We start from the raw sequence: 26259 nt of genomic DNA, 5'->3' as shown, positions 1-26259 counted from the left end.
GAAGTGGAATAACGTGGATGTTCAAAGTTTGAACGTTGAAAAATGACAACAAACCCCCACCTGCAAACAAATATGACCCTGAACAGCTTAAATTGTTCTTGTTAGAGAGAACACAATACCACGGCTTCTTTTCTGAGTATTGGCTGTTTTTAATTTAGGCACTTCAATTAAGACCTAAAGTATTAGATCTTTTATTGCATCTAAAACCAGGCTATCATCCTTGAGCCACTCAAACACTACGATATAGAATAAATAAGTAATGATCTGACATGATACAGTAACTATGTTTACACTCACACTAATGGTTCGATATTAGTCTAAGCTATGATAATGTTAACAACATGGTTCAATCATGGTCTGATTGTCTTTGTCGTACCAAGCTTAAAGCAAATAAAACATTGTGCAGGCTGATATTGGCCCGACTATTACTGATAGATTTTACTGACTCGATTGCTGCACTGACTTGCACACGGAGCTTTTGTGAAACTTTGCGGCTTTTCTGTAGTACCACAAGTGTGACGATGCCAAAACGCGTTACACCAAAACAAATACAAGTCCTTATATGAAACATTGTCAGAAAAAGACTACACTAGATATGAAATGGATGGTGAAGATATAAACGCAGATCTTTTTTTTTAATTTCAGGGCATCATTCAGCCCAGTTTTGGTCCAGACTAAGAACTTAATCAAACATGACAGATATGCACATGAAGACATCAGACATTGCATGCCAGAATTCCCGTATCCCTAATAAATCTGACTTCATATCACCCACTTCCTACAGACAGCAGCGGCAGAGCTCAGAGTCAGCTGAGCCATCAGAAAGTACTAACTGTTCTCTTATCAGCTGATTTCTCACCCCCCAGCTGAAGGAGCAGCAGCTTCAACTCTTTCGCCTTCAGTCCCCTCAGACTCGGATACTGATAGATCTAAGTCAGCAGCGATGCAGGCGCTCCTGTGGACTGAAAGAGGGTCAGCTGGGCGTCATTCAGAAGACTGATCTCTCTACCTCCTGGATTAGAGTGCTGTGTTAGGTAGGAGGGGTGAGAGATCACACAGCTCACATGGCCTCGGTCTCTCTCTACACTCACCTTGCCGATCAGGCTCCCAGCAAGGCTAGGGGTCAAGGTCAGGGGGACGCAGAATTACTTAATTCTAAGAGTTTGGAAAGGCCAGTTTAGGAAAGTACACAGTGATGCATATTCTGGTGAACCTGACACACTTTTGTTGACACGTGCAGACAGGATGAAGTTTTAGTGTGTCACAATGATGAATTTCCCAAATCAGATATGATCTCTGGCCATTTAGCTACTTTTTTTTAGCCATTTATTGGCCTTTTTAGACCACAAAGCAATAGTAAGGGAAGCTTTTTACCTGTAGTTATTAACACAATTTTCCTGACTGGGCTTTTTGAGTCTTAATATAATGCACTAATATTCTTTGAGCACTATTTGAGTTCATTTCACTTTCAGCCTGAAATTACTGGCGAAGAACTCCCACGGTGTTGTTAGAACATGGTGTTAACAGAGGCTTTTGTATTTTGAATATTAAAGGTTAACGTTTAACCTTTAGTAGGAATAAAAAAAAAAAAACAACAAACATGCAATTCTGGTGATAAGATCATCAGAAGCTGAACAGAGCTACTGCAAAAACCTGATTTTTAAACCACAGACACTACGGCCTGGACTGCGTCCATTTTGATCAAGTAATACATTACCATTTCAAATAACTGACCGCTTCACGTCTCGCTCTGCTTTGTCCACGCGCAGAAAGAACGCAGCCGAAGAGAGAGAGAGAGAGACAGAGAGACAGAGAGAGAGAGAGAGAGAGAGAGAGAGAGGGACAGAGATGCAGCACTAATGAGGCATCTATCAGGACCCACAATGTCCCTGTCACTGAGAACAGAGGATCCATTAACCTGAGTGACCTTGCATTGCTAACTCTCCTCAGCACTAAGAGGCTGTACCGGGCGTGCAGGCCCTGCCCAAGGAGAAGCCCCGAGGATGAGCCCATTACTGGCAGCTCCCCCAGCCGGCCAGCTGAGCCTCCACCGCACCAGCTGATCATGTGATCTCCAGAGGGTGGGCAAGGGACCGGGCGCCAGGTCAGGGGGCTGTACAGAGAAAGTGTGCAGAGGCAGGTTTAGCCTGTGCGAAGTATTTCATGTCAAGTATTGCAGAGTGATTTGAATTTCATTTCCAAAGCAAATGAAAGTTGTGGAGTAATACTAAGCAAATGATTCTCCAATGGGGCCCACACAGCATTTCACTCTTTATATAATAAGACTGATGGTCAGCAGTCGCACAATGCATGCAGCAAAAAAATTCCACCTAGTTTTGTCAGAATACACTTTCGTGTGTTGTGTTATCTGAAGACTGCATGACTGCGATGCTTAATGTTTTAATGTTTGGCTTTTGTGTTTATGGTGAAGTGGGAAATACGACGATACTTATCATTATGATACACTGTGTAATCATAATAAAAGATGTGCTTCTCTGAGCACTGTGGATATCCTCAGTACTTAAAGAACAATGAACAACTGCATGTTTCATTAAAAAGAGAGCATAATTAGTCCTGTTTAATTAGATTTGGTGCAGTGCAGTAGGTGAACAGTAAAGGCAGTTTTTTTTTTTAAATGTGGAGCTACTAGTGCATTGTGTCTGTGTCAAAATATAGTGACATATACTGTTTATTGTGAAAATGTCTCCAAATTAAGGATGTACACTGGTACTTGAGTACTTGGTTAACTGGTCATTAAAATACTGAAACCAGTGGCTATTTGTTCCATTTCAACTAGGAATGCACTGATAGAGATACTTGTGACATAAGATACATAGAGATACCATGTGACATAAGTCTGTAACACGATCACAACCACTTCCCCAATATGGGTGGAAACACGTAGGCTAGCAAAAAAGTAGCAAAAAAGTTAACATTTGCTACCAAAGTCAGTCTACGCCCACTTTAATCTGTTTGACCGAATAGAATGAGGTATAGACGTTAATACAGTGATTTTTTTTGTAAAATAGGTTGTAGAGAGGACTGTATTCACTTACATCCACACCTGTTTTTAGATTCACTGCAAACCAAAGCTGCTCAGTTTCTCAACGTCTTTGCTCAGTACTGGGAGTGTAGCATGTTATTTTAACTGAAACAGCTTTATTTGAAATTGTTCATTAACACAGGTATCTGTAAGGGCTGCGTTTCAGGAGGCATGGATGGAGCGTTTTCGGATAGTGTGGGTATATAAATTGTAGGCTTTATCTGTATAATCTATTTAAACATACAGTCTGAGTTACCAAAGAACAAGATTTCTAAAAATCACACAGCGCAAGCCTGACTTCAGTAAGGGTCGACCGATTATTGGCCCAACTGATAATCAGACCCGATATTTAGCATTATTCTGATTATCAGATTTGGCATTGAACACTCTTTCTTGCCGATAAAAGCTCTTTTTGTTATGTACCAGCGTATCTGACGCAACCACGAACAAAAAACACACTTCTGTAGCCCGGTCCAACATCCTGCCCACAGCGTTACTGGACTGCTTGAAATGTGGATGACTCAAGCACAACCAACCAGGACTACTGGATTGGGAGAAATGTGGACCATGTGTCGATTAAATTTAATCAAACACTCGGTTTTGCGAGAGTCGTGGGAATAAAACAGCGCTGCCTTCGTTTCCACAGCGAGAGGAAAGGTAAGAACATGTCAAGGCTGAACAAAGCAACTTGCAAAGAGCACAGTGGACACAGTGGATAATTTTGCTCGGTTTGCTCAAGCCCTGCCTGAAAGATCATAATTGTCTAGTGAGAGTAAGGTTTCTGAGTTTGGGAGCTGGTATATTGCGGGAGCCAAACTGCTTCTTCTTTGGTTTGAATGCATTCAGAATATGTGCACTTATGGCAGAGCGTCAATGGGTGGCCAAGCCACGACAAGCCTTTAAAAAGCAGTAAATTAGTGAAATCATAACTTGTCCTTTTACTTTTAGTAAATACGTTATACTCAGTTTCTGGTCATTTCCATTTTCACTCATTAAAAGTACAGAGAACTGCTAACTTGCTATTTCCAAGGATTCCACCGCTCTGCCTAGGCTGTATAGATGGTTTCCATGAAATCATGCAGCGTATTTTCAAGAACCAATCAGAATACGTCTGATTAAACACGTCCAACAACTGCTTGTTATGCATGAAATACACTTTTGGTTTAACAACAAAATAAAACAAACACGTTATCATCTTCATAAACACATTGTTGTTGCTTTTTAAACATTTTAATTTTACCGCATGATTGCTCAGATGCTTACTTACATACTTTTACTAGGGTTACATTTACAGTTCTGTGTATTTGGTTAGTGTAGGCTTTATATAGTTTTAGCCTGTATCTAGGCTTTGCTGCTTGCACCCATACACTGAAAAGCCATGCTCCACCCCTGATGTGTGCCCTTTCACTGTCAGTGACTCATACTATGTATTTGTTAATATGAAAGTTGTGCAAATATTTTTGTACAGTAATATATTTACATAACAATAATATATTTGTATAACTAAGGTTTTTGAGCTCCTTTTGCAAAGCTCCATTTTTCTTACAAGCGTCACTGATTATTTAAGGTTATTTTTTCATCTGTTTAAAAAATACTTTAAAGTGTTACTATTTTTGCAGCCCTTCTGTCTAAAGCTCAAAGCACTTATTTTTTATAATGCTCTAATATTTGGTTAATTTAAGTTGTGAGTAAGAGTTGCATCCTTGTAAATTTTCACACTTCAAACATCAAATTTATGGTAAACAAATACTGGCCCCCAATATCGGTTATTGGTGTCCTTAATTACTAATAATCAGTATTGTTACCGGCCCATGAAAAATATATGTTGGTCAACCCCTTGACCTTAGAAGACATTCAACTACAGCTCAACCAGCCAAACAAAAGACTTCAACAAGTCGTAAAACTCCACAAGTGAGCTCCTCGATTCTTACTGTCACTGTGCTGTTGTTGAAAGACACGGCTGAGGACCAAAACCATAAAACATACTTTACTTACAGCTCACAGAAGTGCTGTTTTGTCAAAACCAGCTCTTCACTGCAACGCTACACCATTCAAAGTAAATACTGTAGCATAGCTAGCTAATGCATTTTTAGCCTCTTAACACCTCTTAATGCCAGTGACCAGAGTACTAACACCAGTACCTAAAGTACCTTTTTTTCTTCCATTTTTTTATGTTATTTCCTTTCTCGTGGTTAACCAGATATCATACATTAACTCTTAAGGAGCATCTCGAGCATCAAAATTAGTTGCCATGCACATCCTTACTCCAAGTAGGGGTGGGAATCTCTAGGCACCTCATGATTTGATTCAATTACGATTCAGAGGGCTGCGATGCGATTATAAAACTATTATCGATGTATCTTTTTCTTATACAGGATGTCTTTTTCTCACTCTGTGATGACTTGGTAATTTTAAAGCAACGTATTTGTAATGATCCATAATGAATTTACTTCCAATATCTTTTATTAATAAAACAAACCGAAGTGATGTGGCAGGTCACCTGGAAGGCTCTTATTCACTTCTCTTGTTTGGAGCATGAGAGACACAGGCTGCCACTCATCCGCGATAAAATGTGCAGTTACGGTGACATAAGATCCAGTGGCAGTGGATGTCCACGCAGCAGATTACAGCTATCCTACCCATTTTCTTCAGTGATTCCATAACTTCAGTTTTGGTCTCGTTGTAGAGAGTGGGGGGATCGCTGTGTCAGTAAAGTATCTTCGAGATTGGATGCTGTATCTCAGCTCCAAAGTGTGCAACATAGCGCGAAAGCCCTGGATCTTAACAACGCAAATACTTGGTACGGGCGCAAGAACTTGGCAATAAAAGTTGCAATAGAGTTTGTAATTCGCTTCTGAGTTGGGTGGAAGCTTTGACATTGCTTGATCAATGGTCCTCTGGTTGGCTGCAAGTACAACCGCATGGAAAACGAGTGGAAACGCAATATGGTTTCTCATGATTGTCGTTTCCAAAATATTTCAGTTTAGTGTGACACAACTTGCATGTAGCGTGGCTCTTATTCAGGTCCCTTTCCTTTCAACTTGATAGCCAAAGTGCTTCCATACGCTAGTTCACGGGTCAGAAACATACAGCTCTTTCACTGCTCTGGTGCAGCTCCAGAGCAGAATTAAGAGTTGTAGGTAAAAAAATAAAATAATCCTCCTTTGCAGTAAAATAAAGCTCTGCGGATTGTTCTAACACAGTTTTAACAATAAATGCTCTTAAACTCTGCTAAGTCACCACCCTATAACCCTGAAGGTTGGCGTGCAGACTGCAGGTCACATAGGCACACAATCTCTTCTAGCTAGCAGATAACGAAAAGACAGAGAGAGAGACTTAAAACGAACATTTGGAGAGGAATGGATTTATTTGCATTTATAAGCATCGCAGTTGGTTTCCTGGTATGCTAAATCTGCAACGAGAGACTGTCAAACACTGAATGTTGCGAAGATGAAGTCAGCTTCTCTTTCAAATTTCCCGTTCCACCTTAAATGGTGCCACATTTACATTGTGGCGACTCAGGCACCATTTAAGATGGAACGGGAATATTAGAACAAGAGGCTGGTGAATAAAAAGCTGACATTGAGTTTTCGTTTATTTTTTAGTCTATATTAGGACATTATCACATACTGAGACATATCGGACATGAAATGTTGTGGCTCACAAGGTGGTTAGATTTTTTTTTGAAAGGACAAAATGGCTCTTCTTAACGTTTGGGTTGTCAACTTCTGACCTAGCTTTGAATGCAGAGGGTGCCGGTCGGATTTCTCGCTCATCCACGTGTGTTTTTGTTGTATGCACATCACAGACCGTACGGGCGCTGCACTTCCGCACTTCCAAGTTCCACCTTTTGTGTTTCATCAACTTTACATTATCAATTAAAATTCAGAAAATTGATTTTTGACACTGATTCAGAATAGTCCATGTGAGCATAGCGATGCATCTATTTTCATTTTTGCCCTATCGCAGACCCTCACTTTCAACAAATTATGTCAGCCCTAATATCTGGTTAAGCAAGGCAGAAAATACTATCTGAGCCTGACAATCAATCAGAAATGTAATCAATGCATTTTGAGATCCAAAAATTGACCTAAACATCCAAATGCTATTATGACAGAAGCAAATCACACATGAGATTCCACAGACAAGGGTCACGGCTCCAAGTCCGCCCCCCTCCTTGCTTTCCTTTTGTCCTCATAATGATGAATTGTCCCTGTACGTCCTCACATAGGGAGGTACGCCATATGGAGAGTGTGAATGATGACATGGAGCGGTTTTCTCTGGTGGCCAGATTAAAAGGAAACAAGCTTATTTAGGGAGTAGCCGCGTGGCAGGGCAGAGTGGCGGCAAACCTGCGTCAGAGCCAGGCACAGTGCTGATGGGAAGATTAGACGGAGGGCAGCGCTGCAGATGAAAACCACAGGAAAAGAGTCACTCTGACAAAAAGCCGAATGTTTCAGCATGTGTGACTATGAGGCGGGACAACAAATTAGCATCATTTCTCATATGTCTTGGTTAAACTGCTTCGTTGACAGTGGATATCTGATATCAAGTGTTTTCCTTTCCTTTCCTATTATTCTTATTTACTGTTTTTGGTCTACATAGCCACCAGAAAGACAGTTCAAACTTTGCTATGCCACATTTCTAACCACGTCTTTGAATTCCGTCTTTAAAAATAAAACAAATGAAGAATTTATTAAAACAGACTGTCAGGCGACATATGTTTTAGAATAATAGAAAGGGAGAGGGGTCCATAGGACGACAAACAATAAACTCAAACTTATCTTTAGGTAAATGGACACTGGAAGATTAGAAGCTTTCAGAAAAGAGACAAACATGTCTCCTCTGGAACGTTTCACTTTGCCTGAAGGAAGGAAGAAAAATGAATTAAGAGACAATGCACTTAGCATAGTCTGGCACTTGAACCATTTCACAGTGTATAAGCCTTTTTGCAGGTGGCCTTTCACCAGTTCAGTAGCCGATTCCAAAGAATGTATTACAAGACCTAAAACACATCATCTAATCCTCCTTATCTGCACCAGCTGTCACCAGAGCAAACTAAAAATAAATGAAGGATTGTGATTAAGAATGCTTCTGACGTGTCTCACATTGCATGGGACACAATGTCGCCCACTTTGCTAGCAGTGAACTTGAAATGCAGACCTTTCTCTGGTTTCAAAACTTGAAACTGTAGATCCCTTACTCCTTCTAATATACCATTTCACATGTTCTAGACACTAAAAAATGAATTACCTATAAAAATATATGAACAAAATACATTAAGACATATTTGGCACAAAAGGCGTCTACTACAACTGTTTAGCCTATTTTGTGAGCAATTAAATCACTGTGGCCAGGTGGAGGAGAGTAAAAGGGAAGCCAATAGCCGCTAGTTGTCCATCTGAACACCCTCTTTACTCACATTCCCAAGATTCCTAGCAGCTGGTGGAAAGGTACTCTGGGCTGACCCTGGTGACCCTTGCACATTGATATCCAAGACAAAGTGTCTTTTCCCCTCCTCATCTTTCAGGAGAATCAACAGTCCTCAGGCCACAGTGCCTACAGGAGCAATTTGGGTGAGTGGTCCAAAAAGCTGTGTGTCCTATAGAGATCAAAGCCGTTCCTGTGTACCCAAACATACCGGGGGAAGCGAAAGAACATCAATTTGCAGAGCAAACGGCAGCTGTTCTGAAAGGGAGAGTTACCTGCCCCCACTGCACCGCACAGCCCACCCCTTCCCCCAACCCTGAGAGTTCAACACTCAGTCTCTTCTACAGCCACACCAAAAAGATCGTATCTAGGCACACTGTTCAAAATTAAGACAGCTAAAGAATTTAATTTAATCCTATTAGATGCAATCTCATACGGTGAACTTTTGTTTAACATTGTTTAACCTTGTGACCGCTTTGGGAAAACTCAGTCTGACAAAAGGTTCCACAATTTTTCCTGCTTCGGTTCTTGTGATGCTGTGCCGGGCACGAGCAGTCTTGTCTGGGATTTCCATGTTACTCTGGGCATGGGAGAATTTGTTAGCAAGCCAGGCTGCATTTGGGAATGCTAATCATGCAGGGATGACCACAAGGCAGCTCGATCGCGTCTCGACACCTTGGCAAGCCCTCTGCCTGTGGCCGCATAGCTTAACTAACAAAAGAATGGCAGCCTGGAATCTGGTTCAGCGGTTTGGGGAATCGCGAGAGGCTGAGCAGAACCACCGGCTGGTCTTGAACAAGGTTGACGAAGCAGTGACGACAAAAGACGCTGAGGCAACAGGGACGCAAAACGATGGTTAGAAAGAGGCTTATGCAGATTGATGACCCCTGCCCTGTTTTTGATCCAGGAGAGGTGTGTGGTGGGTAATGAAGCAGTCAGTTAGTAAGGATCCTCACCATCGCAAAGCCAGTCAATAGGGGGTCAGCCATCTCTTCTTCCATCTGTCTGACAATGTGCTGGCTGCAAGGGGGGAAAAACAGTGGGCAGGGCATGGACAGATTACACAGACGGGGCTATCTGATGATCTCCAGGCTGTTCAGTCTTACTGCCACCAGCCTGTTAACACTCACATTGTTGTCTGAGTAACACCTCAGTAGCACTGGTGTATGATCTCTGAAGCTAGAGATTGCGCTTTTACACCGATATGAAAATCCTGGGCCTATGCTAATAATCAGTATTTCCACATCTTTATTGGCTAATACTGGAGTTTCAGTCATCTTCCATTTAGCCTAAGCCAAATATGCATGATAACAGATCAAATTAAATAGCTTATACAGCTCTGCTGTGAAAATGAACAATAGAGCAAGGTACTCCATTGTGATAAAGAGCTTTTTGGCAAAGCCAGTCAGTGCAAAGCCACACGCATGTAAGAATATTTAGGACTGGGAAATTCCAATAATATTGCATCTTTTGCTTTTCGCATAAAGGCTTGCATGTGTATTATCTTGTGAGCAAGTAATAAAGAGCAGGACTTCTCGCAGTATTGCTCAACCTTTGCCATTATTACCAAACAGCCTCAGTGCTGTGTGGGATGAGCACTTAGAAATGCAGGTCTTAAGACACCTGTAGTATTAAGCATGAAACTAGGCTGTTTAGAAAAGGATTAGGGAATTTAAGGGTTTGTTCACAAGTGGAAACTTGCCCCATTCATTAGCATCCTAACCTTGTGAGGAAACTCACTGTTGCAGAAAATTACTCAATGCAGAACCAATCATCCAAACAAGTGTCTGTCTGGGAGAAATGACAGCAGGTCATAGACAGAGACGTGACAAAAAAGGCAATTTTGAAAAAAGGAAAAAATTACAGATAAAAACTGGGCCTGTTCCTGACCTATCAAGCTCGCAAGTTACGGCTATAATCTAGTCCAAAAGAATGAAGAGGCATGCAACAAGCTAACTATGACAAATCAGGACTGACATATCAATCCTTTGCCTCTTAGTGGATAATAGTCAGTGTAAATGAGAACAAACTGGATGGAGCCTATTCTGATCACACTTACAGCTTTGCTATTGATTAGATTGATTTGCGCTTCAATATCTTCATGTTTAATGGTGGACAAGCTTCTTGCTCTGCCGTCATACAATCCCATTAAACCCTCTAAGCACATCCCTCCCCTGAGCAGGGGGTCCTGTCTCAATGCAGCTCGTTTGTGTGTGAACAAGTGGGGCATTCCTCAGAAACTCAATCCGCCTCTATTAACTACGACAAGCACAAACCAAAGCTCAAGAGCAGAACCTGACATAACGCAAGCTTCACAGTGATCCTTCGACACACCCACAATAGGCCGATCCGAGCAGGCGGTCCAGGTTGATTATTTCAACACTGCTGGCATTGCTCAGTCTGTGGTTATAAAAAGCGAGGCGCTCCGCAACAGCACACAAGCAGACACAGGAGCGAGGACAAGGCCATGAGACTGACAGAGATAGTGTGCGTTAGTCTTTATATTGCCGTCGTCTCTGTGGGCGGCACACACATGCGCTTGCAGTTTCTTTTTGACCTAATGCTCTGCACATTTCTCACTTGCCTCAGGTTCCCCACTACAGGGCCAGTTCAAGCCACAGACATTGAAATGTTCATAAGAGTCAATGTCAACATCTTGAATCTTTATGAACTAACATGGGCATGAATAACTTGCCCAGAGCTCAGTGATGTGAATGCTAAAAGCCCTCAATTGGGAATCAAAGTACCTGCCAGGTTTCTTTTTGCTTTCTTTGAGTTACAACGCTGACAAACGGTCATGATATAGAACTGAAACCACAAATAGCTATAATGTTTATCACTCTCTGTTAGCATACTAAGCAGCGGCTGTGTTGCCATTTTGGAAATTCCTTATTGAGGTTTCAGGTTTGTTAGTAAAAACTGATAGTGATTAGTAATGAACTTAATTCCCCAGTCTAAGTCATTTCTTGACTGGCTTACTACTCATGCATTTCATACAGTGCCTACAGCGCTGCATTTACATTCACGTGGAATATTTCAACAATCTGGAGCAGTGGGTCACAACGCTAGCTGTATTTATTTAATAGATAAGCATTGCAACAACAAATGGACACAATGAAGTCATGATTCCTAGCAAGCTGGAGGTGACCACTCTGCACCGAGCTGCTCAACACCACCCCCTTCCCCTTGCTGAGACCCTAGTACCTAACTTAACCTTTACTACTAAGCTATTTGTCATCAGGGTGCAAGTTAATTCACCCAATTTCAGACGCATTAAGGATATAAATTCATGTAAGTTATCAAGGCGAATTCAATTAATTACATGAAAAATATACTTAAAATAGACTCAATTGTGAGCTCATTTCAGCTCATCAGCCAAAATTAAATTAAATGAACTGAAATTGAGGGAATTGACCTCAACAAAATAGCTAACCCCAAAATATTAATCCTTACCGCCCAAACGACATAACAGTTATTCACAACAGGATCGTTAGTGAAATGCCAATTAAGCTCCTCATTCAGTAACAATGTGGGCTCATTCGTTTTCTAGGCCTGACTCTAGGTGTGAAGGAACTGTTCCTCCTAAATCATCTATTGTCCCTGTGTGCAAGCTCTAAATTAAATTACCGCTCATCCTTTTGTTTCTTCTCCAATGCTCCTGTTGACACATCCTCACAGAAAAAAAATGCTGTCTTCACACTGCAGCTCTGGGCCAAGGTCAGCCATCGTGTTTGCACAACCCAAGGTTAAAAAATAAAGTGATAGATTTCCGGGTACGCTAGTTCTATTTTAAAAACCTGGCTCCTTCCCACCAACGCATGACACGCTAATTGATGTGGCCTATTAATACATAGCCAATGTTTGCATAGAAGGTAGTGGACATTAGCGACTCAATTAAGATATGATTAGGAGATTATGAAGCTTCTCCTCTTCCCTGCAAGCGCATGTTTATAAGGTGACAACAGCAGAGGCTAAAGAGAGTGGCTCTTTTATGGAAGTGTGGTCAATGTGAACGAAGACGCCTCAGAAGAAGAGTGTATTCATGATCTAGGCCCTTAGGAAAGGTACCTAGAGGGATGCTTTGAATCCTGCGATGCAAAAACACTCTTAGTATATCTAAAAACACTGAACCTGGCCTCATGTTCCAAAAGAGAGCGCCAAGCAAAAAAGGTACAGCGCTCATGGTCACGACTTGGCCACAGGTAAAGAAAGAAGAAAGAAGCTAGCCACTTATCAATAATTTACTAAAGCCTTACAGCAAGAAGCATTTTTAATAAACATTATCTTGACACCGTGAGGCACATATAATGCGAAATGAGTCACAGGTAATCAATTTTCGTGACCTTTTACTTTCCTGTATGACTCCTTGCCATTGTAAGTACAGTGTTTAGTATGAGTGGCACACAGAAGAACTGGAATTTGTAATGAAAACCAAAAACCACTGGTAGGAATACAGGATTACAGAAATCTCTTTAAAAATGAGACAAGAAAGTATTTCAGCCATGTGGAACAGAGGGAATGTGTTTAGCAAGCATATTAGAAGTTCAACTGGGTAATTTACACTATAAGGTGACTATTTTAGAAAACAGTCTAGTGATTTTCAGTAGAATAAGATGCATGAAAAAGACAATTTTTTGTCTGTTGGCTTTTTCACTGCATATGTTTCAAAGTTAGGGGTATTGGCGCTAGTGAAAAAAGCCTTCTCTTTGCAATGTATATTATTTTGTAGTGCTGCAAATAAAAGCAACTGTGTGATGCACAAGCAAAACCAGGGTAAGAGTACAGGGTGGCTCTGGCTTCCACAATCTGAAATTAAAATCTGATAATAATATGTTACCACAAGCAACTTCGCAAACAGATCAGCATATTCCAAGCCCTGTTATTTCAGCAAAAATAATTCTCTCAAACTCAGTGAATTATATTCGCTAATATTCACTACTGCTTTGTGTTGCTCATTAAAGTGATGGGGTCACCAACAAAAAATGTCAGATTTAAAGTAACGTTAGAGCAAGAAACTTCTAACGACGAGACTGTGAACAACAGGGGCATCAATATGGCCACAATTTGACCCTTGGAGAAGGCATCTGTAGCCTACCTGTTCTCTGACCCATAAACACAGAGTCCATAGCATGGGGGAGAGCAGCACATTAGCTCAGTACAAGATCCTCACCATCTGTCCATGTCACCTCCTGCGCTGTCTTTTGAGCCAGGCTGCGCTGGCCCAAAACACGACCTGGTCCACGTTCTGTAGTAAAACGCCGCAGAACACTGCAGATGCCATTTATAGAGCACAGGTGATCTCAAGCTGTCCCATGCGAGAAAAGCAAGTTAAATGCAGCCCTGCCTGAGTATTGCTCAATGTAACGCCCAGCCTGAACGCACCCCAGTGTTGTGTACCGCCAACATGTAGCTCAAGCACCGGGGTGGAATGTCCATGATGATGTTAATGCATAGTTATTGTGATGCATGCACCCCCCCTGCCTTTTCCCCTACAAAAATCCACACCTACATCAGCTGCCAAAATCATGGGCACATAATGAAATAGATGGGTTTTATCCAGGGCATTGATCAAATGACCAAAACAAACTTTTGGGGTTTTCAGGTCCCTTTCACACTGACCACCTCCAAACAACTATTTGAACAGGCCCATCCACCCCCCTGATAACAAGGGATAAGCTAGGTGACCCATTCTTAAGGAGTCTGTCAATTACGCATGTATTATGAATGCAACAGAGTCAAACATGATTGCATAATGAAGCAGTTTCATAATGTCTGTACAAGGCAAACTTCACTGTGAGACGGTTCAAAACTTTCCCATTCAGACACCAAATTAAGTAAATGTGAAACCTCCAACGTTAAAATAATTAAACAAGAACAGCTATTCAGTTATAACTAGTGATCTTAGTGATCCGACCACCACTGACCAAATACTAAAAGAATCTCTGACAAAACACTGCACGTACAACTGCCATAAGAGCAACCATGGCCCACAGCTTTTACGACTGATATCACAGACCATCTCAGTCAGATCATTCTGAACAAAAGAAAGGAGGAACTGCGAAACACAAACCTAAGACCTAAAGGTAAGCTTCATGTATAAACCCATCATGTAGCTACATTTCTTGTAACGTTATCACCTTTGTACCACAACAAGCTATGGTAAAAGGAGGAAATTTGAGCTACTGTGGACTCGAAAATTCTATAATTTAGACACCGCTGCCACACGATTTTTTTGCGAACGGTAAATTAAAAGTTTCTGTCGTACCAGTTTTGCATATAACGCGACTGGTAAAAGTGGTAAAACGAGAAAGACACAAAAACAACTGCCATTAAAATCACCTAACGTTAGCTCAACGAGCTAATGCAAGTTAGCAAAGCTAGTTAGCTTGCCGGCTAACTTCACCGTTCATATCTACCAGTAAGGCTAGCGGCGCCGTTAGCATAAAGCTAACTAGCAAGCAGCGAGCATGAGAAGCCGAATTTTAAAGTAACAGTTCAATAAAAAAGGGGTCGAGTCACACAGCCAAAGAGAAACGTCGACGTTAAAATGATTTAAAACGGGTCTGGAAGGTTATGTAGTTAACCGTATAGCCTCTTACCTTAAGACTCCAACTGCCCGAGGTTGCTCTGCTCGCCGATCCGTGTTCCGCGGTAGGAAAGTCGGATAGCTCTGCGAAAAGCCCCGCCGTTACAAGCTGTTCAGCGACGCCAAAATTCTCTCGCGGATTCTCCGTTTTCAGTTCGACTCCGTGTAATTTTTAGTCAAAGGCTGATACGGCGATAGGTTGTCGTGTCCTGGTTGTAACTTAAAATCCATCTAAAGCAGTAAAATCAGAAAATGAGACTATATTTTAAGAGTTGCAGCTACAGCCGAAGCTGTGTGGTATGTTAAGGGCTCAGCAGCGAGCAGCATAACAAGAGGAACTGGAGACTGAGCTCCGGATCGATGTGGAGTCTGTAACGTTACCCCCGGCCGTATTTTCCTCGGCTCGACTGCATTCCTCCCCTCTGTTGCACAATGAGCCGCTATAATTTATTCATGAGATCATGGGGATGGAGGTGCTCTCTGTCGGAATAAAGAGAGGCAGTTTTTCTTTTTTCTTCTTTTCTTTTTTTTTTTGTCACTCACCCCCTCATCGCCCTCCCCAGCTGACTTCCCCCCTCGACGTGTTTCAGACCAGATTAGCTGATCGTCCATCGAGTAGGTTTGCTAGGGAGAATGAGGATGACGAACGAGGATGATGATGGTCATTATGATGAGCAGGATGAGAATGATAATATTTAGGAGGATGAGGTTTATGATGATGATGATAATGAAGGAGATGAGGAAGATTAGGATAATTATAATGATGATGATGATGAGGAGGAGGAGGAGGAGGATGAAGAGGAAGAGAAGAATGATGATAATGATGAGGATGATGATACTGATGATGAGGATGATGATAATGATGAAGATGATGGAAATGATAACGAAGATAAAAACATGGATGACGATGATGATGGTGATGAAGCCAGGCGGTGGCTAACCTGGGAAATCAGTGCCATTGGGGTCTGTGTCTCATTGTCCTTTAGTTGCAGATCAGAGCAATTTAAAGCCAAAACACACTTTAATTTAAGGTGGCAGACAATTTCACCACATCATGCTGTGACAATTCATATTTTATAAATTATTGTAGCCATAGTTTGACCATTCAAGTTCTAAAAAATAATGATTATTCTGAAACATTGTTCTTTGAAGATGTTCTTACAGAAATAACTTTGGGTCAAATGGAAAATTAATCAAATTTGGTTTAATTAGGTAGAGATTAATCATTTCCTAGTTGTGTAATCCATTTATCATAGTGAAAAGACACTAACCAAGTACACGATTTTGTGATGCTGTGGGCCATACTGCATTAATAATACTAATCACACCAGAATGTATGGACCTTTCTACCAAATTAGTTTAAACTGCGGTCCTACAGTAAAAAACAGTATTTAAAAAGCAATTAAGTATTCAGGCTTTAGATATGACAAGGATTATGTAATGATCTGTTAAGAGCCATGGCATTACCTAAAATAGGAAAAGCTAAATATAAAGAATATCATCATTTATAGGGTACCTTCTTTTGGGAGGTGGAAGGCTCAAACCCCTAATTTCAACTTGTGAAAATAATACTTAATTTTTTTTGTTGTTGTTTTTTTTTCGGGGTTTGTGGTTTATTTTAAGTTTATTTTTAGCTGAAAGACAGATTTATCATGAGAAATATTTTATTCAAAAATAACCATATTTTCATGTCACTACCAAAACACGGAATTTTAGTCCATAGGCGGAGCTTTATTTTAGCCACACCCCTGCATTTTAGAGCAGGAAGTGAGGGTGCATCCCTCTCCCTCATGGCCACATGGTGAGCAGTTAGATCCCATTGTTTTGAAGTAAATGTGTCCCAAAGTCTGAACATCAGTGTGTAACTTTAAAGTCTCACAACTGAAACACGTATTTTCTGAAGTTAAGTAAACATTTTTGTGTTTTAATGAAAAATATTATGATTTTATGTGTGCACAATTGTTCAAAGCTGTGTTTGCTAGTCATGTACAGGCAAGCGTTTTTGAGTTATGCTACAGAAGAAGGAGACAGGTTATGCATTGGAAAATGAATGGGAAAGCTTGTAACACTCAACATGGCGTCTGTCTATCCATCCGCCCCTCACTGAAAAGAGCCAATCAGCTTGCTGGTTAAGCCCCCTTTGATGTAGATAATTTGCTAAGTGCAGTAGCCAGAACAAACTAAACAACATGTTTTGTGCGTTATTTGAGCCAAACGCTATAAACTATGAGATTTTTGTCAGATTTTAAGATCTGATTTCACAGATTTCAAATCTGTTTTTGAAATGGTAATATGACCATCAGTTTTGAGTTTTTGGGTCTCTCCCCATTCAAAGTGATGGGAGTCTGGTCTTGTATGACTGGATATAGCTGCCCGGGGATGTGGCTAAGTTGCCAGTTTACTTTTTTTCCCCTTTATTTCTTTTTCTCGTTATTCTTTGAAAATTTGTTTAGTAAATAATTGTAACTGCAACATCATAAATAAAGCCAGTTATACAGCTATAACCAATCTAGCAAAGTGTCAGTAACATTTTAAAAAAATAACAATTTTATATGGGCACTAGTCATTATTTTATTTCTCTCAGTTGTTAGTAAGATTTGTCTTAGTTTATTTTCCAAAATAAAAGGCAACGTACATTTAAAATCTGTTTGCCGAGATTAAAAACTTGTTTTGCATGCAGTACAATAACCTGGGTGGTCTCATGGTGGATCAGCAGAGGCATAAGTCCAAGTCAGTTAAAAGTCTGAAATGTGTTCTGAGCTCTTTAAACCAATTTGGTAGAATGATCTGTATGTTACAGTAGGACTAAACGTTTTGGGGAAAATATCTAATTGGGATTTTTCTGACCAATATCATGACAATTAAAATTCCTATTCCTAATTCCTATTATTTTCAAAAAAAAAATTGAAGGCATATTCTGGTTATTTTGGCCAAGAAGACCAGCATATTTACCTTTTTCTTGCGAGAAACGCTGAACACTGAATATAGTGTAGTGCCAGATTGCCAGTTAGTTGTGATTGTGTTATCTTGTACACAGCATGCGGGTGTTTGGTCACTTCTGATTCGTCCGTCTATCTCATCTGGAGGCTGTTTACAAGCAATATTATTAGGTTAAATTTAAATTATTAATTATTTTATTGAAGTTGCAGCTCTTGCGATTTGAAATTTGCCTTTTTGCCTATTTTGATATGAAAGGAGTAATCTTTCAGCCCTATGTCACAGACAGGAAGGTAGCTTTGTTTAATGTGAAACTCCCTCTGTCCCCCTCTGGATTCAATAATAGAAAAGAAGGGGAAATTCATGTTCTGGACCACCATACCGTGCACAAAAGAAAGACCTAAGACAGTCAGACCCAACCTATACCAAAGCTTAAAAGCTCTAGGTCAATGTCACTGATGCTGATTACTTCCCTACTTGTGGTTCAACTACATAAACCAAAAATCATACCTATGTGGCTTCCCTTCAGTGCTCCCTCTAAAGCCTCGTCCCCAAAACACATGCACACACACTACCTATGCTAGAATGCTGGAATCCTGGTGCTAACTTAGTTGTAATCAAGTATCACAAATGATGACAGAAGTGGGCATTGACGCAGACAAGTACCTAGTAGCTAGTAACATAAGTGGGAGGTCGCTAACTGACCATCATTACCCTTGTTGGACATTGGAGCCCACTTTATTAGCCTCAGATGTGGTATGCGAAGTAATTACCTATCTAGCAGATATATACGACAGCGGGGGTGCCTAAAGCTTTTGCTTTTGGGGAGCCAAAGTATTTGTGGTGGTCCAAGACAAACCTGTATACAAATAAAGAAACCGTAGGAGGTCGAGCTCTATAGAGTACCTCATTTAGTACAAAAGCTAGCTAGCAACTCAGCTGCCGAAATGTTAGCGTTGTGTTTTTACATGTCACTAGTATATATTGAGAAACGTTTACTTTTATTTTGTAAGATTACACTATATGTATTCATGGATAAGTACTTCAGATATAAAATCTTAGAAGAATTGAGGCTACCTAGGGCTAGAACAAGGTCAGTGTGGCTCTTCTTGCACCTCCAACCCTCTTAGCTCTTAGTAATGTTAGAAAGCCACACTTTTCAATTGTTTTCCTTGGTTTCTTGACAGTGTGAGCTATCATAGGTAGTCATAGGTAGTTTGGTGTCATTTTCTCTGTCTTTATTCCTTATGAACTAATAAGCTCTCACAGAGGATCATGTCACAACTTAGGCTTAATTGTCTAGCCGATGCTAAAGGCTACGCACTGGATGGACACGCTGAACAGCACCGTGTAGCACAGGATTGCCTAAAGTGTGACCTGAAGGCCAAAGCTGGACCGTGAGGACATTTGATTTAAATAATGTTACCCTCAGCCCACCACAAACTTTGTCTCCCCTAGATAAAAGTTTGGGCACCCCTGGGGTAGCAGATTGTACACAGTGATCTGGTTCTGGATTTAATTTAATGTAACAGCAAAATGCTCAGTGGTGCACTGTGGCACAGGGATATTTAACAGTGCTGAGAGAAACTGACCAGTTCTAGAAGTTGATGCTGAATGTTGGCAGCATTGTATGCACTTTTATTAAATACAATGGTTTCACGTTTTTGGATGCTGTGGTGCATCTGGTGTACAGTGGCCTTAAGGCTAGGCTGCAGCTTCCACCTATGAGCCATGTACACCCTAATATTGTACATTAATTTATTTCATTACCAATAACGGGTGAGACAAAATCATGAGGCCTAAATTACAGAAAGTATATATGTACAGTGCTGCGAAAAAAGTATTTGCTCCTCACCTGATTTCTACTATTTTTGCTAATTTGTCACACTTAAATGTTTCAGATCATACAACTAATTTTAATATAAGATAAAGACAACACAAGTGAACATAAAATGCAGCTTTTAAATGATTATTCCATTTATTTGAAGATAAAGATTTACACAAAAACGTATATCACTCGTGAAAAAGTAATTACCCTCCTAAACCTAATAACTGGTTGTGCGATCCTTGGCAGTAACAACTGCAATCAGTTACTGCCAAGGATCTGATTATAATTTGCAGTGAGCCTTTTACATCACTGTGGAGGAATTTCGGCCCACTCGTCTTTGCCGAATTGTTTTAATTCTGCTACACTGGAGGGTTTTCAGGGTTGAACTGCTTTAAGGTCTTGGTGGACTGGCTTGTGTGCTTCGGATCGTTGTCCTGCTGTATAACCCAGCTGCGCTTGAGCTTTAGCTCACGAAACTGACGGGCAGACATCCTCCTTCTGGATTTTCTGATAGAGAGCAGAATTCATGGCTCCATCAAGTCATTCCAAAAAGTTTAACCTTTGACTCATCAGTCCACAGAGTATTATCCCAACAATCTTGGGGGTCATCTAGATGTTTTTGGAAAATGCAAAACGTCTTTGTGTTCTTTTTGGTCAGCAATGGTTTGCATCTTGCAACCCTCCCATGGATGCCATTTTTGCCCAGTATCTTTCTAATTGTGGAATTGTGTAGATTGAGGCAAGTGAGGCCTGCAGTTCTTTAGTTGTTCATCTGGGTTCTTTTGTGACCTCCTGAATAAGTCGTCAAGACTGGTAGATTTTGATGACTTTATATTACACCTGTGTTTAAATCTCTTTAGAACGTGGAATCACGTGCTCTTTGAGACCTTCTAGCCTGCTTCACATTGCCAAACAGGTTCTATTTAAGTGATGTTTAGATTCAACAGGTCTGACAGTAATGATGCCTGGGTGTGGCTAGTGAAACTGAACCCAATAGTCAATTGAATTTGGTTAACTGGTTGATTTAGTAGCTAAGGGGGCAATTACTTTTTCACATAGGGCCAGGTAGGGCTAAACAGCATTTTTTCTCTCAATGAATGAAATCATCATTTTAAAACAACATTTTGTGTTTACTTGGGTTATCTTTAAACATTGAAGTATGATAAATATGCAAAAAATAGAAGAAATTGGGAAGCGGCAAAGATTTTTTTCACACTTTCTCATGTTTTGTTTATTTTCTAAGTGATAATAAATGCACATCCTCTACAGAGAACACACCTCTGCACATTTCAGTGTACAACTACTGTTTATTTGCTGAATTGCACATATTGGAAAATACAAATAAAAAAAACATGAAATGTGGCCTGTGCAAAAGTCATGGCACATCTTATATTCATATTTCCAATATGTTAAACGCAGAAAAATTTGCAGAATAATAGCATGTTTAGGTGTGTTATTTCCACTTAGAAAACCAACAAAACAGTGACACCCCTTCATTTAATACTTTGTGCAGCCTCCCTTGGCAAAGATAACAGTTCGGAGTCTTCTCCTATAATGCTTAATGAGACTGGAGAACACATGACAAAGGATCTGAAACCGTTCCTACATACAGAACCTCTCTGAAACCTTCAGGTTCTGGGGTCCACACTGTGTTTAAGCGTCCTGGCTGAGGCATACCCCCCATAGAACTTGTGGATATATAGGTGGTGATTGATACGTCCTCTTCCACAGTTTCTTAACATCTTCAGCTGTTTTAAACTTGGTCATTATTGCACTGATAGTGGAAATGGACAGTTTCAACTGTTTAGCTATTTTCTTGTAGCCGTTTCCTGATTGTGCAGTTCAACAACCTTTTGTCACACATTATTTCTGTCTGTTTTCCAAGAGAAACACCAGAAAATGATGGATGACTGAGGGAATCTGGCCTGTGTTTCATATCATGCATATATATATATATATATATTCCCCCAGTGAATCAGGAAGTCATGACTGACCACTTAAGTGTTCCTAATTGCTCAGGTGAACTTAAAAACAAAATATGAATAAAAATATACTTCAGTTAGATTTCACTTCTTAAAATTTCTAGGGGTACCAATAATTGTGTAGTATATATAGATATTGATGTTTTTGACTGTGACAACATGTTAACATGTTGATGCGTTGGTTTCTTAAAAGCTCTGTAATGCTTGACGATGTACATGTGATACATGTGGTCATTCCAAAAGATGTAATGTAATATAATACACTACAGCCATGGACCCCGATTTCTATTATTAGGAAACCCTGTTTAAATTTTGTATACATTGTTTTTTAAATTATTTTCCATATTCTTTTAGTAAATAAACACTTGTCCAATGAAGTAGTCTAGTGTTTTTACAAGAAAAATCACACTTTTAATTTTTCGTGAAGGGTACAGTTGTACGCAGTGGGTTGGCCACCCCTGGACATTTTTTCTTGATTTTTTAAATGAACAAAAAAAAAAAAACAACCAGCAGCAAAATATTTTTTTAAATAACATTTTCCTACAAATGTTCATGCACTGTAACTTTAATTTTGATTAACCTACAAAAAACATACTTAATAACATTACATTTGGCAGATGACACAGCTTGCAGACACTTTCTGTAGTCGGCTAGGAGTCTTTCTATTCTTATTTTAAGAAACTGTCACCAGCCTTTCCTTGCGGAACGTTTCTGGTTCTGCAGTATTCTTGGGCCGTCTTGCATGCACAGCATGTTTTAGATCTACCCCCAGATTTTCAATCATGTTTAAGTCAGAGGACTGTGAAAGCCATTCCAAAAGCTTTAGCTTGCATTTTTTTGAAGTAGATCATGGTGGATTTTTGGTGACTGTGGCCAGTGAGCTCCATTTTTACTTCATCAGTCCACAGAACTTTTTTCCAAAATGCTTTTGGCTTATCTACATGTTGTTTTGCATACTTCAGGTGTTGACCTTTGTCATGAAGTCACAGGTAAGCTGCTAAGAGGAGTCCATGTTAGTTGAGTTATAGCACAAGATTTGAAGAGTCAGAGAATTTATAATGCACTGCAATTGTCATCATTTTGGGCACCCGGTGAAGGAGACTGTACAAAGGACAGCTATACCACATAGAAAGTGTTGCAGTGAGAATGCCGATAAACATCAAACTGAAATTCATTTCGCACTCTACTTGTTCTAATTTTGTAAAACACAATTTATCATGGTGATTATCAGCTGAGTACCTCTCCTCAAACTCGCTGTTTTCAAGCTAAAAGGTACAAGGTGAAATAAGTTATGATGTGACTAGGCTAGTAGCGTTAGATGATTAGCGTTTACTTTTGTGGCCTGGCCCTGGGTTTAATTTAATGTCAATCTTATCAAGTCAATTAAGGCCTAATAAGTACTGAGACTTTACCAGACTTTGTCCAAACTTTTGCACATTTTTTTTATTTATTTATTCATTTTAATAGTTTGCTGTAGTGGTTGTGGTTACTTTTTACTTCAACTTAAAAACTGACAAAATGATTTGATCAGGAGTGCCCACAGTTTTTCATACAACTGTAAACTTTTAATATGAGATAACAGCACGGTTTACCTCCCATAAGCACACATAACAAGACAGTAAACTTGCTGTTAGAAATTCTAATAGACCACTAATGCAGCAATGCAGTGTTCACCTACAGTTATTCTACTATTACTATTAAAATATATGTAATCTTAGAACTAGCCTGGACTATCTTATTTATTTATTTATTTATGCTTTGCATTAGTTTGAACGTTGCTGGTAGTGGTGCATTACTATACATTTCCACTTTCTCACACAGGCGGAGCAACACAGGAAACAGAAGCTACAACGGCCAGAATATGAGCTATTGAGCTATAAGGTAAGTAACCATTTTACACTAAAATTGTCATGCATACCTTAAAATATTCATTCATAATTCACACAATAACCTGAAGACCTCATGTTTTTTAACTGTTTTTATGCTTGTGGTCTTGTAAGACCATTTTGAATGTGGAACTGCATGTAGTTCTATGCCCCTTGGGAAACTATGAAAGGTCATTTTTGTACCATATCTAGAAGGACAGATTAAATAGAGTCTGGGTAATGAGGAACTGTCCTCTAGTTTTACCTGTGCTCCTTTTAGATGAACAGGAATGGTCTGGGACTAGTTGGGAACTGTATGAACAGATGTTGCTCTCTAACTATAGCCAGAAGCACTGATTGTTGTTACTGGTAATGTCACACTTACAAAGAAAAAGGTGGTGGAGGGGCTGGTATGCAGGGGTAAACTGAGCAAGTCAACCTGCTAATAAAATTGACCTCTTTAATTACTTTACACCTTCAGTGTACACTGTGTTGTGCAAAAGTCTCAGGCATCTAAAACATTATGAATCTATTTATCAGCTATTCCTTTACCTGGGCATTAAACATTCATTTGTTAAAAAAAAACACTACAATTAGAATAAATACAAATAAACAATATATATATTTGATGTGTGTGAATGTGTTAGCTTAACTATCTCCTCAAGGTAGTCCAGTATATGCAGTTATCTTGTGTTGTTTTAGCTGTATACTTTTAATCATGTGTAATAAAAAATACATTTTTTAAACATAAATTCTTCTTATGTTTTATTGTTTTTATGTTTAAGGAGAAGGAACAACTTTTTTACTTTATAATAGAAGTTAATGTAAATTGATTTTTGTTCTATTTCCATTTTTTTTTTCCATTTGATTTTTACCATTTTTACAGGTCCACTCATTACGATTTCACACATAGGATGCAATAAATAAAAAATGGAGATGGAGTAAAAGGTAAAGGTCAGATGTTATTTTTTATTCCTTCCATTCAAACACATATTCAGACGACTCTCAGGTGCTTTTGATGTACTCATCAGAGGCTTTTGTACAAACTTGTGGAGTCAGAGTCAGCTTGAGCAAACGCTGCCAAAGCAAAAGGGGGTGACAAACCAAATGAAATTCTAAAATTCTTTTTTAAATTTAAAAAATTCTACTTTTCACTCAAATTATTATGCTGATAATTTAATATGTAACGGAAAATGTATTAAATTAGAAAAGAATGCAAAATAGAAGCATTTTCAGTCATGGACTGAATTATAGTTTATTATAGTTAACTAAAACCATTACTGAAATGAAATCTAGCAATGAACTACTACTACTTTGATTTAAATCAAAAACCAAAATGAAAAACTAAATAAAAACTATAATAATCCTTCTGTGTGTGTGTTTGTGTGTGTGTGTCTATATATATATATATATATATATATATATATATATAAAATACGTATGGATGTACACAATTTGTCATGTTGTCATATTCACTTTGATATTCAAAAACCCTATTACTTTAGCCACTGGATAACACAAGGTACACCTCTTGATGTCAATTATGTCTTCAGGTTCCTTTGTTTGTCAATCCCCTGCTCTTTTGCTGTAGTGTAATTGATATTCTTTCCTTGTTCTGTCTTGTTAAGATCTCACAGGGCAGTGCCATATCTGCAGAAAAAGAGGAAAAGAACTGCCCTTAAGACATTGAGTCAATAAAACAGACACTTTACCATGCCAAGAGGGAATGGGCTGCACTACTCCAGCTCAGAGAGGGGGGAGCGAGAGATGTCGGCTCCACCGTGAACTCAGACCTACAAAACAAATTGCATCACTGTGTTATTAGATTCCACTAATTTTACGGTAACCATGGGAGCGCAGTACCTAGAACTGCAGTTACATAAGAAAGGACATAGAAAGTTGTAGCCTCCGTTTTGCTCTCCCCCTGTTGAGAGTGGTTCGTGCCATGCCGATGGCAAGAACATATCATGGGAATTATCCAGCAGAGAGAGACAGCAGGAGGGAGGGCGAGAGAGAGAGAGAGAGAGAGAGAGAGAAAGAGAGAGAGGGAGAGAGAGAGAGAGAGAGAGAGAGAGAGAGAGAAAGAGAGAGAGGGAGAGTGTGCACTGTGGCTAGACTGAAGCTGCTGAGAAAAGAACAATAGATCTGCAGTCTTGATGAGCGTGACTGAATGCTACTCTAGAGGTTTGGAGCCAGACAAGTGCTGTAGGGAGCGAGTGCAGTAAGGGTTTTTTGTTGTTTTTTTTTCTGTCAGAGGTGCAGGGAACAAAGGGAGTCAGCTGACCAGGTAATGAGGAGACAAATTAGAAGCCATTCAAATCATCAATATTGATTTTTCTTTAATCCATAGAATTAGCTAATTAGATTAGCCCTCACCTTGCTGAAAGGTGAATTGAGCAAATTGAGCCTGACGCACACGGGTCACCTGGGGTCGAGGGGAAACGTTTAAATCATGGCACATTAAAACAAATCCAAACGAGTCATATGAAAACAGCCACATTATCCTTTGTGTGTGTTGGAGATCAGTCAGTTGAAGTGCCTGCATCACTGCATGAGGCCAGCGCAGCGAGAGGGGGGGAAAGGGAAAA

The 26259-nt window shown here is 39.8% G+C and overlaps 1 protein-coding gene and 1 long non-coding RNA gene across 4 annotated transcripts in view; one reads left to right on the top strand and one right to left on the bottom strand.

Moving 5' to 3' along the window:
* The window catches only part of zmiz2 (zinc finger, MIZ-type containing 2), a 58018-nt gene that overhangs the window by 27065 nt on the left and 4694 nt on the right, over positions 1 to 26259 (bottom strand). Inside the window, exons 1-2 of one of the 3 annotated variants that reach the window (XM_036594946.1) lie at positions 15441 to 15628; positions 15073 to 15290 (exon numbers count right to left, since the gene is read on the bottom strand). The gene's annotated coding sequence lies outside the window, so the exon portion shown is untranslated. Of the gene's footprint in view, positions 1 to 15072; positions 15629 to 25383; positions 25465 to 26259 lie in introns of those variants that run through there. The other 2 variants (XM_036594947.1, XM_036594945.1) reach the window with 2 other exon arrangements.
* LOC118824649 lies at positions 14191 to 25457 on the top strand. The gene is made up of 4 exons (XR_005008623.1): positions 14191 to 14556; positions 23628 to 23687; positions 24558 to 24619; positions 25300 to 25457. It is a non-coding gene; the product is annotated as an uncharacterized LOC118824649 (long non-coding RNA).

Source organism: Colossoma macropomum, unplaced genomic scaffold (assembly GCF_904425465.1).
Source record: "Colossoma macropomum unplaced genomic scaffold, Colossoma_macropomum, whole genome shotgun sequence".
NCBI lineage: Eukaryota > Metazoa > Chordata > Actinopteri > Characiformes > Serrasalmidae > Colossoma > Colossoma macropomum.
The sequence above is the reverse complement of the archived record's forward strand: the minus strand, read 5'-3'. Positions and strand labels throughout refer to the sequence as shown.